Source organism: Papio anubis, chromosome 15 (genome assembly GCF_008728515.1).
Source record: "Papio anubis isolate 15944 chromosome 15, Panubis1.0, whole genome shotgun sequence".
In the NCBI taxonomy this organism is placed as follows: Eukaryota; Metazoa; Chordata; class Mammalia; order Primates; family Cercopithecidae; genus Papio; species Papio anubis.
Window position 1 is genome coordinate 31,953,350 of NC_044990.1, and position 17,725 is coordinate 31,971,074.

The window sequence follows — 17,725 nt, forward strand, 5'->3', positions numbered from 1 at the left end:
CATTTAACTGTATATTTTTGTAAGGCCTGTTAAGGTATTATGAACATATATTTTATGTGTCAGGTTAACTATTTTAAGTCAGATAAGCAGAAACATATTCAATGGCTGACTTTCAAGGATTCTCTCAGGATTTGCATTGGGGTAGGCAATATATGTGCAAATATACTTGATTCACTGCCTTTTGAAATATTTCTTTTCAATACTTATTCATTTTGAGCAAGACAGAACAAATGCACAGTAATCCCCTTCTTTTTAATAGAGATTTTTTTTTTCAGGCCAAGAATCTTGAACCTCCCATAAAATTGGTATAAATGACTTAAACAATGGTATAAATGACTTAAATGTGTCCTGGATTATTTACATAAAAGGCAATGATACATTATGGTAATAATGGGGGCAATACATTTTGGAGGCTGGAAAGTCAGTTACATAAGTCATCTCTGGAAGACAGAGCACCAGGTCTTTGCATTGTTAGGCTGGTATTTGTTTAATGTGATTTTTCAGAAAAAGTTATCAGAAAAGCTTTCACTGTAAGCAGCCATATGACCTCCAGGAAGTAGTTAAGAGAAATGTAATGGCACTATTTGATATAGTATAGGTTATATCTTTGGAAGGGATCCAATTTTTTCCAGTCCTTATTCACTAGGGAGTAAAATTATTGCCTCATAAAACAAGAGAAATGTCCAGTTATTTCTTAAGTAGAAACCTATTAACTTTACCACTGTCACCAGTTCCTTCCACAACATTAAAATCTTTTCAGCCTTGTGGCAGGGAGGATGTTACATACCCAGGTTTAGTGATCCAAGGACAATTATTTTGAAAAACATGTATTTCCTTGAAAGACCCAATTTTGAAAGAACTAATTCTTAGAATGATGTTCCAATGAATCACTGGATTCATAACAGCATTTTTCTCAAAAACCTTTTGCCTATGTCAAAACTATCAGCCAGGGCATAAAAAAGTAGAGTTTTAATGGTAAAGAAAATTTATGATTGAAAAAGAGAGCTTGATTATTGAAATGCATTGCAATGTTTCACCATAAAACTATTCAATTAAAGTTTAATTTATTTGGAAAATCTGGATAGACATCTCCAATTTCTATCAGAATGCTGCCATTGTACAGAATATTCCCTTAGGTTATACTGAGAGTTATAGTCCCCTTTCCGCTTGAGAGGCAAATAAAAATGCTTTGCTTACCTACAATGTCTGGATGAGAATGAATTAAATTCATCTGAGAAGATGTGATGGTTCCTACAGAAGAGGAGACAGAAGGTCATTTAGACTTTGCTCCATTCTGCTTTGGTTATATATTGTAAAGAACTGGCCAAGAACTAAGATCAGACTTAACCAAGCATGATGTTTGTCTCTCATACACATGATCTAGTTGCCCTGGCTCTTAGGTTAGGCCTCTTAATAGTCAAGCCCTTTGCATCCATTTTTAATTGTTCATTAGCTGAGAATCTTACATCCAGCCAAGTTGGGTCTGGAATTTGTGCAAACATATCTGAGCTATTCTTGGCCAAGATGTGTAGTTAGAATTTGGTTAGACTGCAAGGCATAGTATCTTGGCTGACTTTTTCCAAGAGTACCCCTTGAGACCAGGACATTAGTGATTCTCGGAGGACAAGTGAGGTGATGAAGAAAGTGAGACAGGAAAGGGAGAAAGGCCATTAAGTGTATTTTGAATAGTAAATTACCTCTTTGGGAAACTAGGGACTCAAGTACACTGAGCTCCCTTTAACAAATCAAGAGGATTAGTGAGAATGGTCTACCAGAAGGACAGGGATTATTTGTCAGTAGTGGAAGGTTGCCCTCAAAGATGGTAACTGCCCCATAGTGCATAGTACCAAGTTGCACCTGTGCCCTGCTAACCAAGTTTCTATAGGGCTAGAGAAAAGCCTCAAGCAGGGAATGGAGAAACACAGGATCTTGGGCTAGAAAACTATATGCTGAGACTGCAGGTGAACTCAGAGGTGAGCTGAGAAACTATGAAGATGGACATCAAAAATATCTGCTACAAACAATAAACTCAGAAATAATGGTGCCTTGAAGAGTAGAGGGCTACTTCTTTCACATTTAAGATAAATCTGGAGGAAGACAATCCAGACTAATTTTGTCATCTTTACAATCTTCAGATCCCCAAACTCTTCCCAGCCCGCTATTTTGCTATCTTTATGGTGGGTTTGCATTCAAAATGTAAAATGGCTGCCATCATATGTTAATGATACCTATATCCAAGGTGGTAGAACTTAGGAAGGGGCACAAAAGGCCTGTCCTTCTCATTTAAGGAGATATTCTGGAAATACAATGAAATATTTCTGCTTATATCACATCAGTTAGAATTCAGTGACAGGGTCACATCTTGCTATAAAACACATTGAGAAATACAACCTTGACTGCAGGTGGCCATGTGTCTAACAGAAAAGGTGGTTTTATTACTATGAATGATAGGGAGAATGGGATATTGGCACCTAACCATCTTCGCATTGTAGGGTCTTCGTCAACCAGAGTTATTGTGGCTGTATAAATGGAAGAAAGAAAGGGTAAGAATAAGTAAGAGTAGTAATATTAATACATTGACTACTTGAGGATTCTGAAATTACTGGATCATGTTCCTCTTTGAAGGCTGACCAACTTCACAAAATTTAAGATAATGACCTTGTTTACAAAAGTGATCATGGATGATTTGCTTTAAATAAATGAATTAGTTTAACTGTATTCTGCCTAGTTATTTGGATAATAAATGAAGAGTTATAATAATGTCAATGGCAGTAATGATTATATTAGTCTGCTAGGGCTGCCATATCAAAATACCACAGACTAGGTGGATTACAGAAAAGAATGTTATTTCTTGCAGTTCTGGAGGCTGGAATTCCAAGATCAAATGTTAGCAGGTTTGGTTTCTCTTTTGCTTGCAGACAGCCACATTCTTGCTGTGTCTTCATATGATCTTTCCCTGTGTGAGTATACCCCTGGGGGCCTCTTTCTTTTCTCATGAAGATCCCAGTCTTATTGGATTAGGGGCCCATCCTTATAACCACATTTAACCTTAATCACATCTTTGAAGGCCCTTTCTCTAAATACAGTCACATTGGGGGTCAAGATTTTAACACATACATTTGATGTGGGGACACAATTCGGTGCATAACAGTGATAATAAATACCAATTTAGTGCTTCCTATGTGTTGGTCCTGATGCCAAATGTTTTAAATATATTAATCAATTTAACCTATATAGTAGGACTAACTAAGAAATTGGATTCCTCATTTTACAAAGAAGGAAACAAATTGAGGGAAACTGACACATATCCAAATTTGTAAAGAACAAGTGAGGGCAGCAGACGTTCACTGGAGCCTGGGTTCTTAAACCACTGTATGATAGTGCTTGTGAGATGATGCAGAGGACATGGAGTTCCCTGCATGAGAGATGGAGAAGTGCTATAGGTGGTCCCAGATGGAGAAAGAACTTTTGGATGTAGGTGATGTTGGAGGAGGATGCTTTGAAACAGCTCTTCAAACACAGAATCTTCATCTTCCCCTGAACAAACAGATGTATATCCAAGAATGGCAAGTAGAGGCTAAAATAGCACTTCATAACTGGTAGTGGCTGAAGGATGTGGCCTTAGGTCAGTTAGTCAAATGTATTAGCTAGCGGAATTAGGCAGACTCAGATACTCAACGGCCCCCATGCACAAGCCCAAGCGAGCCTCCCAACTTCTACAGGATGGAGTCTCTGGAACAGCTGTGGAAAGTCAGCTCCCTCTCAGTTTTAAGGTCCCAAGAAGAATATTAGTGGAACCAAGCTGAACAAACTTATTACTTTTTCCCAGAGGTAACTATCAGGTCTGTCCATCTCGTTAGTTGTCAGAAAGAGTAAAAGGAGCATGCAGCTTATGAAAAGTCTCTTTCCCCAGAAACCAGAAAAAGGTAATTCTGGATAACAGGATTTAACGGAAGTTTCTTTGAGCTTGTCTGGGCAGTTTGGCAGTTTTTCACCATTATAAATTGGCATCCACTATGAGGCTGAGACAAGGGGAAAGAAGATCTTTTTTTCTCATTATTTGTGAAATTTTAAAAATGGAATTAATTTTGTATTGGTTGGGAGCAATACAAATCTTTCAAATAATGTTAAGAGGCAACCAGGCTTGGGATTGTGTGTAGCAGCTATGGTTTGGGAATAAATGGATGCTTTGGTAATATTAATACATTTGAGCCATTACTCCGTGAATAATAGAAAATAACAATATGTAAATTCCCCACAAAAATTCAGGAAATTTCTCTCTAAATAATGGCTCTGCTTTCCAGAAGAAAACAGTAGAGCCAAACAAAGGAATCAGAGCCAATAGAAGAGAAGAGAATTTTAATTATTTTACTTGGTATGTTCAGCCTGTGATGAACATTCATTAACCACTGATCAATAAGCTATTTTTTCTCTCTTAAGTCAGAGTTGACACATAAAAATGAAGAAAAGTAAACATTTTCTAACTCTCCAGAAAAATAAAGGCCACTGCCAACAAATTTAGCCACATTAAAAAAGAATACGCTTTGGCAGATGGTTTCGTGCAAGTTTATTTAAGAATTCCTCCCTATCCCCTAATATTTGAGGTCTACAAAGGTAAACCAGAAAGGAGACTTGAGAACTTATGCAGAAAAATGAAATAAAAAAATCTTCCCTAAAAATTGTTAATGTAAGGTAAAATTACATTGTTGGCATGGCCCTAGACAGTGGACTGATTGAGGATTCACTTCATGGATATAGAGTTAACTCTGGTTTCTCCTTAAGAATATAATGCCTACATTTTCATGCTTGTGGATGCATAAAAGTAGAGTTTTTAATTTGTTGTGCATCAAACTGTGTTTTTCAGTTTTCTTTTTTTTCAATTAATCCCTCTCCTCTAGCAAATCTCAAAAATAGAAAGTGATGATGTTGTTTAGTCATTTTATTTGATACTTCTAGATAGTTAATCTAATTCTGAAAAAAATTAAGAATTTTAATATTTAATTTAATAATTATATTAATTTAATAATTTAAAAATTAAATAATTTTTTAAAATATTTAATAACATATAATAAATTTTGAGAGCTTTATAATTTTGTAATTGAAATCCTTGGTTGTGTTTTAAACATAGTTTAATTAAATTAGGTAGCTAACAAACTTTACCTTTTTCTCTGTACTGCGTTGGTGTTGTGTTAGAGATATAGGATGACTCAAGGCTTCAAACAGATCCTTCCCCTTCTCTTTTCCTCCCCCTTTCCTCTTCCTTCACAATCTTCATCTCCTTTTTTGCTATGCTTTTCTTTTATGCAGACTGTTTAAGGTAAATTTTCTAGATATATATATAAATTAAAGGTTCATCTAGAGGTAACTGTTATGTAGGGTTGAAAATGTGCATTGAGCTCAACTTAAAATTTTTCAGAATATCATTTGACATCAAGATACTCTCACATTAAAAAATGTTTATTGTTTATTTTAGGACTTTAATATTTATTAATTTTTTCAGTTAAAATATGTTTCTCAGAAAAGCTCTTTAATGAAATTATGACTTTTGGGTTATTTTGTTATTCATTCACTTATACAAGCTTGAGATATTCTATACATGCTTTTGCTAAATAAAAAATGATCTTTTACTTCAACACGTGAAAATGAAAACAGTGACTTCTTCAGCAGCAATATTATGAAAACAGTTTTTATATAACTGCTTTTCTATTGCTCTCAGTATTATCAGGACTGGTATCCAGAGGGCTTAGTAAATTTGGAGCTTTATAATTTAAATCCAATCTTTTTTACTCAAGACCAATTCTCTGTTCTTTGGATTACTGATTTTGGAAGCTTGGAAAAAACGTGTCCTTAAAAGCAGGGTTCTTTCGACTGGAAATGTTGGTTTTATATATGCTATCACTTAGACTTCTCTAATGAATTTTAGCAGATGGGTGTCAGAGCAAGCAAAAAGCTTGAAGTAGCTTTTACTTGCGTAGTTAAGATTGGAGAGTCCCCCAAACACAAATCACTTTCTTTTTTCCTCTGAATATGAATTTGGTGCTGATGAAAGGGTCAGACAGATAACCGTTGGCCTTGTAAAGAGTTTTCTAGAAAATACATAACATATGGGTAAAAATTCTTCCTCTTGTCTTGTAATTTATCCCTGATTTAAAAGATACCCAATTTGAGGACCAAAGAAGCAGTTTTCTGTGAGTGACCTGCGATTCTTGGAAATTTCAGCTAAAGCTTTGAGAAAACATGTGCAATACTTTAAAGTGGTGGTTGAAAGCAACAGCCTGCTAAACTTCAGAAAGCAGACATCCTCAGAATTTCTTTTAGTATATGTGAATAAATGTACTTCCTTTAAATTGCATACTAAACATATGCCAAATGTGCAAACTCTAATTATATATACATGAATATAGGTATTCTTGCTATTTTAAAAATTAATTTTGGCTGGGCACAGTGGCTCACGCTTGTAATCCTAGCACTTTGGGAGGCCGAGGTGGGTGGATCATGAGGTCAGGAGATCGAGACCATCCTGGCCAACACGGTGAAACCCCGGCTCTACTAAAAGTACAAAAAATTAGCTGGGCATGGCGGCAGGCGCCTGTAGTCCCAGCTACTAAGGGGCTGAGGCAGGAGAATGGCGTGAACCTGGGAAGCGGAGCTTGCAGTGAGCGGAGATTGGGCCACTGCACTCCAGCCTGGGCGACAGAGAGAGACTCCGTCTCAAAAAACAAAAACAAACAAACAAACAAGAAAAAGACTCACATTTGCTAAAACTTAGGGTAAGTTCCATAATGACCAAACTGATACAACTCTATTGAAAACCATATTCAGTGACAGAATGGCTGAGTGGTTAAGAAGATAGACAGACTTGGTTCAAAACCTGGTTCTGTCACTGTCTTGCTGTGTAACTTGGGCAATTGACTTAACCTTTTGGTGTCGCAGTTTCCTCACCTGTAAAATGGAGGTCATAGTAGACTCTCCACAAGGTTGCTTTGAGGCTTAAATGAATTAATACCGTGTTTATACATGTTGAACAATGCCAGGAACATGGTAAACTGCAGAAAACGTTAGTTATTATTATTCAACGGCCCAACTATACTGTATTTGCTTGACATCAGATCAAACTGTCTTTCATCCCCACTCACTCTCTGAATCATGATTCAGTAGAAAAGAGCTGAATCAATAAGAAAACTGAGGAGCTAATTTATGTGCTTCATTGTCTCTCTGAAGCAGTTTTACCATGGGCTTATGCCCACTGGCACTCTTACGAATGTCTGTTCCTATTACCTTTTTATTACAGAGGCATGTTTTATAATAATTCTATAACTAAGCTGTTGTAAGTTCTTATATTACCTGTGGGGAACTGAAGTTCAGAGATACAAAGTGAATTAGTGCCAGAATGGAGAAAAGAACTTTGACTTTTCATCAGCAGGCCTATTGTAGAGAAGACTTACAAATCAGTAACTCTAAACATCCAAGCAGAATTTACCAGTGCTTAACTGTTTTAAACATGCACTGGAAGTATTTGAATGAAAATGTAATTTTTCCAGCTTTCCTTAAATACTTATGGAAATTGTTGCTTAGGCAATATTTCTGAGTGCTTCATCTTTGGGAAACACTGCTATGAACATTTTCTTTCATGGCATGCTACTGAAGTAATTTTACAAACGAGATGAAAAGAAAATAGATATTTATTGCATTTCTTCTAGGTATCAGGCATCATCTCCTTTAATCTTAGTGCAGCTTTGCAAACCATATTGCTATTTTACAGTTGAAAAGATTGGGGCTCAGAGGGGTAAACTTCCCACTGGTCACAAACTGATCTTCGATTTAAGGGTCAGTAACTTTTTTTTTTTGTTTTTAATTTTTATTTTATTATTTTTATTGTTTTAGATAGAGTTTCACTCTCTTGCCCAGGCTGGAGTGCAGTTGCAGAATCTCAGCTCACAGCAACTTCTGCCTCCTGGGTTCAAGTGATTCTCCTGCCTCAGCCTCCAGAGTAGTTGGGACTACAGGCATGCACTGCCACACCCAGCTAATTTTTTGTATTTTTAGTAGAGACGAGGTTTCCCTATGTTAGCTAGGATGGTCTCGATCTCCTGACCTCGTGATCCACCTGCCTCGGCCTCTCAAGTGCTGGGATTACAGACGTGAGCCACTGTGCCCAGCCTTTATTTTTTATTTTTAATTTCAATTTTAATTTTAGATTCAGAAGGTACATGGTCAGATTTATTATGTGGCTATGTTGCATGATGCTGAGGTTCAGAGTATGAATGATCCCATCACCCAGGCAGTGAGCACAGTACCCAATAGGTAGGTTTTAGCTTTTGCCCCCTCCTCCCTCTTTCCCCTCTAGTAGTCCCCAGTGTCTGTTGTTCCTATCATTATGTTCATAAGTACTCAGTGCTTAGCTCTCACTTATAAGTGAGAACATGTGGCATTTGGTTTTCTGTTTGTGCATTAATTTGCTTAGGATAATAGCATCCAGTTGTATCCATGTTGCCACAAAGGACATGATTTAGTTCTTTTTTTATGGCTATGTAGTATTCTATGGTGTATATGTAGTACATTCTCTTTATCCAATCCACTATTGATGGGCACCTAGGTTGATTCCATGTCTTTGAATAATGCTGTGATGAACATATGAGTGCCTACGTTTTTTGGGTAGACTTATTTATTTTCCTTTGGCTGTATACCCAGTAATGGGATTGCTGGGTCAAATAGTAGTTTTTTATTAAGTTATTTAAGAAATCTCCCAACTTATTTTCACAGTGGCTGAGCTAATTTACATTCCCATCAACAATATACAACAGTATATAAACATTATCTTTTCTCTGCAGCCTCTTCAGCATCTGGTAGTTTTTGATTTTTTGATTTTACTTATTTATTTATTTATTTATTTATTTTTGAGAGAGAGTTTCACTCTTTTGCCCAGGCTGGAGTGAAGTGGTGCGATCTTGGCTCACTGCAACCTCCGCCCCTGTTTCAAGCAGTTCCCTGCCTCAGCCTCCCAAGTAGCTGGGATTATAGGCACCCACCACCACACTTGGCTAATTTTTGTATTTTTAGTAGAGACAGAGTTTCACCATGTTGACCAGGCTGGTCTTGAACTCCTGAGTTTAGGCAGTCTGCCCCCCTCTCCCTCCCAAAGTGCTAGGATTACAGCTGTGAGCCACTGTGCCTGGCCTAGTTTTTTACTTTTTAGTAACAGCCATTATGACTGATGTGAAATGATATCTCATTGTGGTTTTGACTTGCATTTCTCTGATTACAGATGTTGAGCATTTTTTCATATGTTTGTTGGCCACTTGTATGTCTTCTTTTGAGAAGTGTCTGTTCATGTCTTTTGCCCACTTTCAATGGGTTTATCTGTTTTTTGCTTGTTGAATTGTTTAAGTTCCTTTTAGCTTCTGGATATTAGACCTTTGTTGGATACATAGTTTGTGAATATTTCCTCTCATTCTATAGGTTGTCTGTTTATTCTATTGATAATTTCTTTTGCTCTGCAGAAGTTCTTTGCTTTAATTAGGTCCAACTTGTTAGATTTTGTTCTTGTTGAAATTGCTTTTGAGGACTTAATCATAAATACTTTCCCAAGGCTGATGTCTAGGATGGTATTTCATAGGTTTTCTTCTAGGACTCTGATAGTTTGAAGTCTCACATTTAAAATCTCTAATCTAGTGACTTATTCTAGAGTTTCTCTCTTTTTCTTTTTTTCTTTTTTTTGGCAGAGAAAATAAGAAATGTTCTTCTGGAACCTCTCTATGATAGAAATAAGTGATTTGTGTTTTCTAAGTGAGTTCATAATTTGTATGATATAAAATGTATATACAGTGATTCTCACTATCAAATACTGAGCAATTTATACCTTTGGAAGGTATTTACCATACTAATACATTAAAAGTTGCTTTCAAAAAGTAAAAAAAGACAAAGAAAAATATAATTCATTAATAAATTCAAATTCTGCTTCTGTGTTTTGACTGTTTTGAGTTTGATTTGTACCTGCCCTAGGTCTAAACACTTGTACTCTTACTTGTATCTCCTTAGCATTATTACGCGTCTTATTTTATTTATTTTATTTTAAATACATGCTGTCAATAAGGTACAGCTTAGTAACATGATTAAAGTTAGGGTGGAAATAGTTATGCAGGCTCAGATTTTTCATATAAATTAACTTGTTATTGCCCATTATTTCTTATTGGGCCATCATATCTTTTTTACTCTAGAGTGAACTTCCAATAGATAAAGTTTTCCATTTCTTCCTAAGCTCTTCTCCCAGTAGAATAGTTTGTTCTTGACAATAGATTTGTTAGTCCTCTCATGAAGATAAGCATAAAGCTATCTCATGAAGGCCTATGTGACAATGAGTTTGTAACAAATTGGACCAAAGTAGGCATCAGCATAGATTAAATATTAGATTAGTTAGCTGATTGCCTGGTTCTCAGTTAAGTCAGCATGTCCCCGCTCCTCTTGTGTGCTCTGCTTTGTATTGCGGGGGTTGAAAGTCTGTGAACTACATTGTTTTCAGAATCTCTTGCTGATAGAATTCAAGGTTAGATTTTGCCAAAAAGAAGCATGAGTGCAAAATTTCAAAAAGTGGGAGCCCCCTATTGCTCCTCAGGTAGCAGAGGGCTGGCTGATAGGCTTCATTTTCTATGAGTTGCTTACCCTATTGCTCAGGTAGCTGTTCTCTTGCTAGGAGTTTCTCACAGTTCTGCAGTTTCCTGACTGGGAAGGTAAGCAACAACCCTGACAAGCAGAAGCAGCTTTCCCAGATTCTCACTCTTTCACCCTTCTTATCACTCGTGTCCCTGTATTCAATCTCTTCTTACTAGAAAAGTTTAAGTTGCTTTTGTCTTTGCTGACAAAACTCTCACTGCGACGCTGATATTAACCAAGATTATTTCACTATGACCTTTGCCAAGACATCTCAACTTTCTGTCTTCTCATTCTTAAAACGAGAAGACGAGGTTGCATAACCTTTTTATAGAATTTTGATTCTAGCCAGAATGTGCTCTAGGAAGATGTTTCCTTGGAAGTAAGAGACAAGAGATAGTTCTGTACCAGTTGTTATTAACTGTTAGATACGCTTATGTGTAAGTGTTGTTTAGCCTACTCAGTCTTAGTATCAAAAAACATTGATGCAATATTTTAAGACTTAATTTCACATACCAATGTGGAGTTGTGAACTGTCTTTAAAACTCAGAAGATCTGGCCGGGTGCGGTGGCTCACGCCTGTAATCCCAGCACTTTGGGAGGCTGAGTTGGGCGGATCACGAGGTCAGGAGATCAAGAGCAACTTGACTAACACGGTGAAACCCTATCTCTACTAAAAATACATAAAATTAGCCAGGCTTGGTGGCGGGCACCTGTAGTCCCAGCTGCTCGAGAGGCTGAGGCAGAAGAATGGCCTGAACCCAGGAGACGGAGCTTGCAGTAAGCAGAGATCAAGCCACTGTACTCCAGCCTGAGCGACAGAGCGAGACTCGGTCTCAAAAAAAAAAAAAAAAAAAAAAAAAAAATAGAGCGAGACTCTGTCTCAAAAAGGAAAAAAAAAAGTCAGGAAGGAACTTAATTTGGTGTCAGATCAGTGGAAAGAAGATCTCACAAGTGATATCACAGTCTGGGTCATTAATGTTCCTTTCCCCTCTCCTTACATGGAACCTCATGTGCATACCTCTAATTAGTGCAGCTGGAACCAAGGAGGCTTCTGATGACGATTACATGGAAAATTTCCAAAGAAGCTTTTCCATTTTACAGAGAACCTAAAGCATAACCTGAATCAGCTCCCCCTTCAAAAATTCTATTCCTGCAGGGAAAAAGGTAATTATATGCATTTAGGTATGGATAGCTTTTGTAAAAAAATAATTTTAGTTGACACTACCTAATCACAAGGAATTATTTCATAATCATGAAATAATAATAGTCCTAAAACTCTAAGGTTCAAAGAAACCCTTCAGTAAAATTTAGCTCCTGGTGCCTATATATACTTACTAAGTGATGTCTTAAAGTATATTTGACAGTAATTTTTTTCTTCTAATTTTACAATTAAACTTCTCTATCATGCACCATCAAGTCATTAGTCAGCCATCATCTTTTGTTCTTTGACTTCTGAACATGTGGTAGAGTTACGTAAAAATGGACATGACATTTAAAACATCTCAAAATACTTATGGAATATTGCTCTTCTCTGTCTGACTCATACTTCAGAGAGAAGAAAGCAAGACGGTGGAATCTCTCCAAGCGATGACAGACCAGGCTACTGGGTGACAAGTGGTGAAGCATCCAGGAGCCAGCAGTTGCCAGTGGTCCCCTTTACCCGTGAGGTCAGCATCTCTAACACATACCCTTCTCTTCACATAATAGACTTGCACCTGTCTTTCAGTTGGGAATGACAAAGAAAATATTTTTCTGCTCTCATCCACTCTGTTTTCTGGTGATTTCCTCTTTTATCCTGACCCAGAGAACAGATGTTCTGCATCCACTAAGGTCGGTTTTACATTGTTTTGGCTTTCAAGGAGTGTTTTTAACATTCCTGCTGATGATTTAGCATAAATTGTTCTTGTAATTAGCGTGGTTAATGAACTCCCCACCTATCTTTTAGTAGGTAATTACAAAGCTGGTGTATATTAGCAGGTACTGTATAAAGATGAGAGGAAGGCTGGTGATTATGGATTCCATCCTCATGTGTCTACGACCAAATCCCAAACGGTTTAATCATCATCAATGTCAACCTTTGCCATATCTTCATTCTACATGCCATATATTATAATGTTGCATTTACATTTCATCTTGACTTTGATATTTGCTCCTTCAGAATAGAGGTGCCCTGATTAGACAAGGCTACTGGCAATTGAAAGAAATGTTTTAAAAATATGCACATGCCATTACCAATTTCCCACGAGTGGTTCTCTGTTTTACTGTGTGTGTTTACCAAAGGCTTTTTTGTTTTGTTAGATGTAGTTATGGCTAGAAAAGATTGAGTCTGTGGCAAAAAATTGACAATTACCAAAAGCTCCATAGTCCGATTTTTTTAGTCAGGGGCAAGGGGACAGGAAGAAGGAGATCTCTTCATGTAGAATGTAAACTTACTGAGTATTTCAAATATGTAAACATAAATTATATATGTATGTGTGTCTATTTATATTCACTGAAGCCCTATTATAAGAATTGTATATACAAGCTATAATTATTGTCATTCTCTTCCTATACTCCTTTCTCTCTGATCATTTCATATCAACTTCTGATTAAATAATATTGGGCAATCATAGATATCAAGAATCTTCTGCACCAATCAACCATTGAATTTCAAATATTTATTAAAGAACTGGGTGGTTAGCTGTCTGCACTCAGAGTTATTCCTGCCAAACATTCACCACCACTGTGCTAGGTGCCACATCTCTCTATCACTTCTCTCAGGACTCGCTGCTCCTTGTGCCTTTCATTCCTCCCTCAAGTTTTAGGGACCAGAGGATGAACTTCTGAATAGATAATTGCATTTTGTGACTCTGTACCCTAATTATGAGAGACTTGGGAGAGGAAAATCAAACTTTTCCTGATTCCTATGACATTTACTTAAAGAAGAGTGGGCAGGCTTTGACCAGAAAGATAGTGCAGAAGAAAAGTGTCAGTAGTGAGAAGCAATGGTTGATTGGAATTCTAAGTTCTGAAAAGGACATTGTTATTTATGGAGCATATACCTATAGAATGTCTACTGGCTCAACTATACTCCACACAGTCGGCTAATTGGAGTCTATTGCCAAGGAACACACAATAGTGCATTCTCTCCATTTAGGGGTGCCTTGGAATGCTGCTGAGCAAAACATGACAAGAGTCCATTGCACATGGGTTCAAATATATACATTTCCCAGCTGTGTGACTTGTAGGAAACCACTTAAATGTCCTGAGCCTCATTCTCTTTTTCTTTAAAATTGATAGTTCATAAAGTTGTGAAGATTAAATGAAATGGTAAGTCTAAAAATTATTTGAAAACTGGAGAGTGCTACAAAAATGTAGAAATAATGATTAATCAAGAGAAATATTTCTGTCATCTCTTGGGTAGGACACTGTAAACTTAAATTCACAAGGTCTGAAAATGGCAGCTCAAACCAACCATTTCAGAACTTTATTACATGTTCTCAAATGTCTCTGAACATGAGATATAAGGGCTAGTCTCACTAGTTGGTGGGTTCTACTAATTGACTTTGTAAGCTGAATGAGAGACTGAACAGATTTTTCTATTTTTCACAGTTGTTCAATGGAAGGCAGTAGGAGAACTATCACTGTCTTCTTCAACAAAGTCACGAGAGTAAATATTTGGAAGAGGATTCAGAATGGAAATGAAATGAGGCATTGTGTGTTATGCTGACCTACTTTAAACACTACTCCTGGAAAATGGGAGTCTGCACAGGAGCTTCCTCAGAATACTTCTCTTGGTATGATTCTCATGAGACTGTACTAAAATTATCTCGATGAACAACTTCGTGTTTTTTGCTTGGCATGGGTTGTGGGAAGAAAGCAAGAATGCACTATATCACCATTTGTATTAATTCTTTGGACTGACATGATTATTTTTATTTGCAGCAGGTTTATATTATCCTCAGAAGGATCTTTTTACGAAGGGATTCCTCGTATGAGGTTCTGCCAGAGCAGATGCACTTTAAATGACAGGTTTAGAATGGCCTTTTCTCTGTCAAGCAAGTTGGCACAAGCTGGTTGTCAAGCGACACAGTGGCTGGCATCTATTAGCTTACTGAGGATGAAATGAGTGGCATTCCATCCAATACTGACTATTTTTTATTTTATTTTTTTACGGTGTCTCCTTAAAATGATCAGATGATTGGACTCTTTGTAGGGGCCTCACTCATGATGAAATGCAACCCATTACTAACTATCCAAGGTGGCAATGCTTATTTGGTGAGTTTTGTTCCTAATAACAAGACGAAGGGACAGTGAGTTCCTCCTTTGTAAAGACCTGAGAAGCTCTGGGAACTGGCAGATTCCCAATTTTTATTTTAATTCTGATTACATAGTAAAAACAACTCACAGAATTTAATGTCTAATTTGAGACACTTTAATCTTCGTTTCATCCATTAATTTGTCAAGACAATGTTGAAAGAGAAACTTGAAAGCAAGTTATCCCTGTCAGAAAAACCCTTTCAGGGCCTTAAGGAAAAATCTCTCTTAATCACATTTTATTATACTTTTTTCTAAGTATCTGAACAAGGAGCCCATAACACAGGCATGAGTCTGAACACCAATTCTTATTCCAGATAGCAACAAGTCATACTGGATGCAATCTCAACCTCTTTATGCACTTAGTAATTCCTATATCCCACAATTATTTGTGCAGTGTTAAGAAACTCAACCCTGTGGATTTCAGTTTGCTCATCTGCAAAATCATAATATTGGACTAATTGATCTTTAAGGTCCTGTCAGATTTTTAAAATTATCTTTCTTTAAAGAAAGTATTTTATTAAAGACAATGTTAGAAGTAAAAACAATGGCATCATTATCATTTATTCAATCTAACCTGTCTAACCATCATATCTGAATTTAGTACTTAAAGCTTGGGGTTCTTTATTCTCAGACTTTACTGTTAATACTGATGAACTCTAACTCATGAATTTAGTGAAATACAAATACCCTTATCTGGGAGTAAACTGTAATAATATGCTTCTATGTTGGGGGGAGAAAAACCCCAAACAGACCTTTTTTCTTTTAGATTTTGAATGGCTTGTCTAGCTCTTCCCCTCCTGCCCTAAACAATGCATGGGCGTTCTTTGTGTCAGTAATAGAAGCAAATGCATGTATTGTGTGTATGTAGTAGCAAACATTCAGGCAACATATTTCCATGTTAGCTGATGGGCTTTGATAAAGTCAAATAAGAACCAACAGAGCAAGGCAGTTCTTAAGATAATAATACATTATCAGCTCTATCATATATACCCTTTTTATTCATGGATAAAATACCGGTCAATGTGACAGTACAATTCTTCAAAGACATGAATTGCATAAACTCGATATCTGCATTTCTACAACTACTGGTACCTCTTCCACCACTGTCAAACTCGATACAAGTCTCTGTGCTTAAACTTCTCAAAACAGTAGCTTGTGATGTGATATGGGGTCTGAAGTGTGAGAGATGGTCTGTAGTAGTGGATAAGCTTTCATTTTTATATAGAAACAGGTCATGTATTGGTAGGAAATCCTTCTTGCTGTGGAATCCAAGCAGAGTTGAAGGGCAGATGACAAAATCAAAACAGAACCCTCTGTTGTTTTTCCCCCCCTGTCATTTTAGGACATTTCTTTTATCACTTTGATCATGCTACTTTGTGGAGTTGTTTGGGCAAATCCCCAATGTTAGACAGGCCCACTGACTTCCATCTAATAGGATCGTATTTATGTTGCTAGAAGGGCTGCCGACTGGCTTCATTTCCCCAGGAAGTAACTCTTGGCTAGCTCTGGCAGGGACATTATAAGCTTGCAGGCTTTATCAAATCTGTGAAACCAAGTGTGATTTACAGAGAGAGTTGGGGCAAAGAAATATACAGCAGTTGGATTCTAAAATCAGAAGTTTCCTCCCTGAAGAGGTAGAGGGAATTTGAGTCAGAAAGCCAACAAATAAGACCGATTTCAGCTTATCTTGAAAATTTCTAGACTTATTCATAAATTTGACAGGCGTGCTATCAGAGAGAAACACTTTGAAATGATAAAAAGTAAACACTCGACATGAGACCCAGAGATGTGGATATCTTTCAGATGGCTGGGCTTGGTGCAGAGAGCAACAGTGACAATAGAATATGATGCCACATTCTCTCTCTTTTATGTTCTTTTAAACTGCCTCTGGAAATGCGAATAGGGTGGGAATTATTCAGTCAAAAATGTACTTCGAAATTAAAAATTGAAACAAAAAACAAGGGAGGGTAGAATGGGCAGTGATGAGGATTTTTTCCCCATAGGAAAATGTCAGGAGAACAAAACTGGTATACGTTCTATTTTGCTTATTTTTCTGAATAGTAAAAGATTGGGAAATAGGAGAGGTTTCTTTTCCTTTTGGTTGTTGATAGGGCATTGCCATCTGCTCTAATAACAAAATTAAGCAGAGATGTGTGGAACACAAGCAGAACTTTTCATGATTGTTCTAGTTAATAGTTTGACAGTTAATATTATGAAGAAATTGCTTAAATCACTTAGAGATAGAATTTTAAAATCTCCAGAGATGATAGATTTATCCTAAATTTTAAGGGCCACAAAAATGTATTATTTTTCACTCTCCAGTAGGCCCATTATTTAAAAAATATATATTTACCAGAAACAAATTACATATATATATGAAATTATGAAAGAGAAGGATTAATGTAATTTTTAATGGCTATACATGTGTATATATCTATTCAGTTCTCCATGTCCATGGGGGATAGGTTTCAGGACCCCTGTGGATACCAAAATCCACAAGTGCTCAAGTCCCTCATATAAAATGACATAGTACGGTTGGTCCTCGGTATCTGGGGGTTTCAATCAATGGTTGGTTGAATCTGGAGATGCAGAAACCCTCAGATAGATGGGTAATTGTACACACACACACACACACGCACACACACACATATGGCTATATACTTGTTGATGGAGTTTCTGACCAGCTTGCAACAAGATAACTGGTATAGCTATATTGAATTAAAATAATTTCAGCCTAAAGCAAAACAATTTATGTCTGCTAACTTGGGCAGCATTA

General features: G+C 36.8%; 1 pseudogene; it reads left to right on the plus strand.

Moving 5' to 3' along the window:
• LOC103879268 overlaps positions 1-17,725 on the plus strand; it is a 346,426-nt pseudogene that overhangs the window by 225,425 nt on the left and 103,276 nt on the right.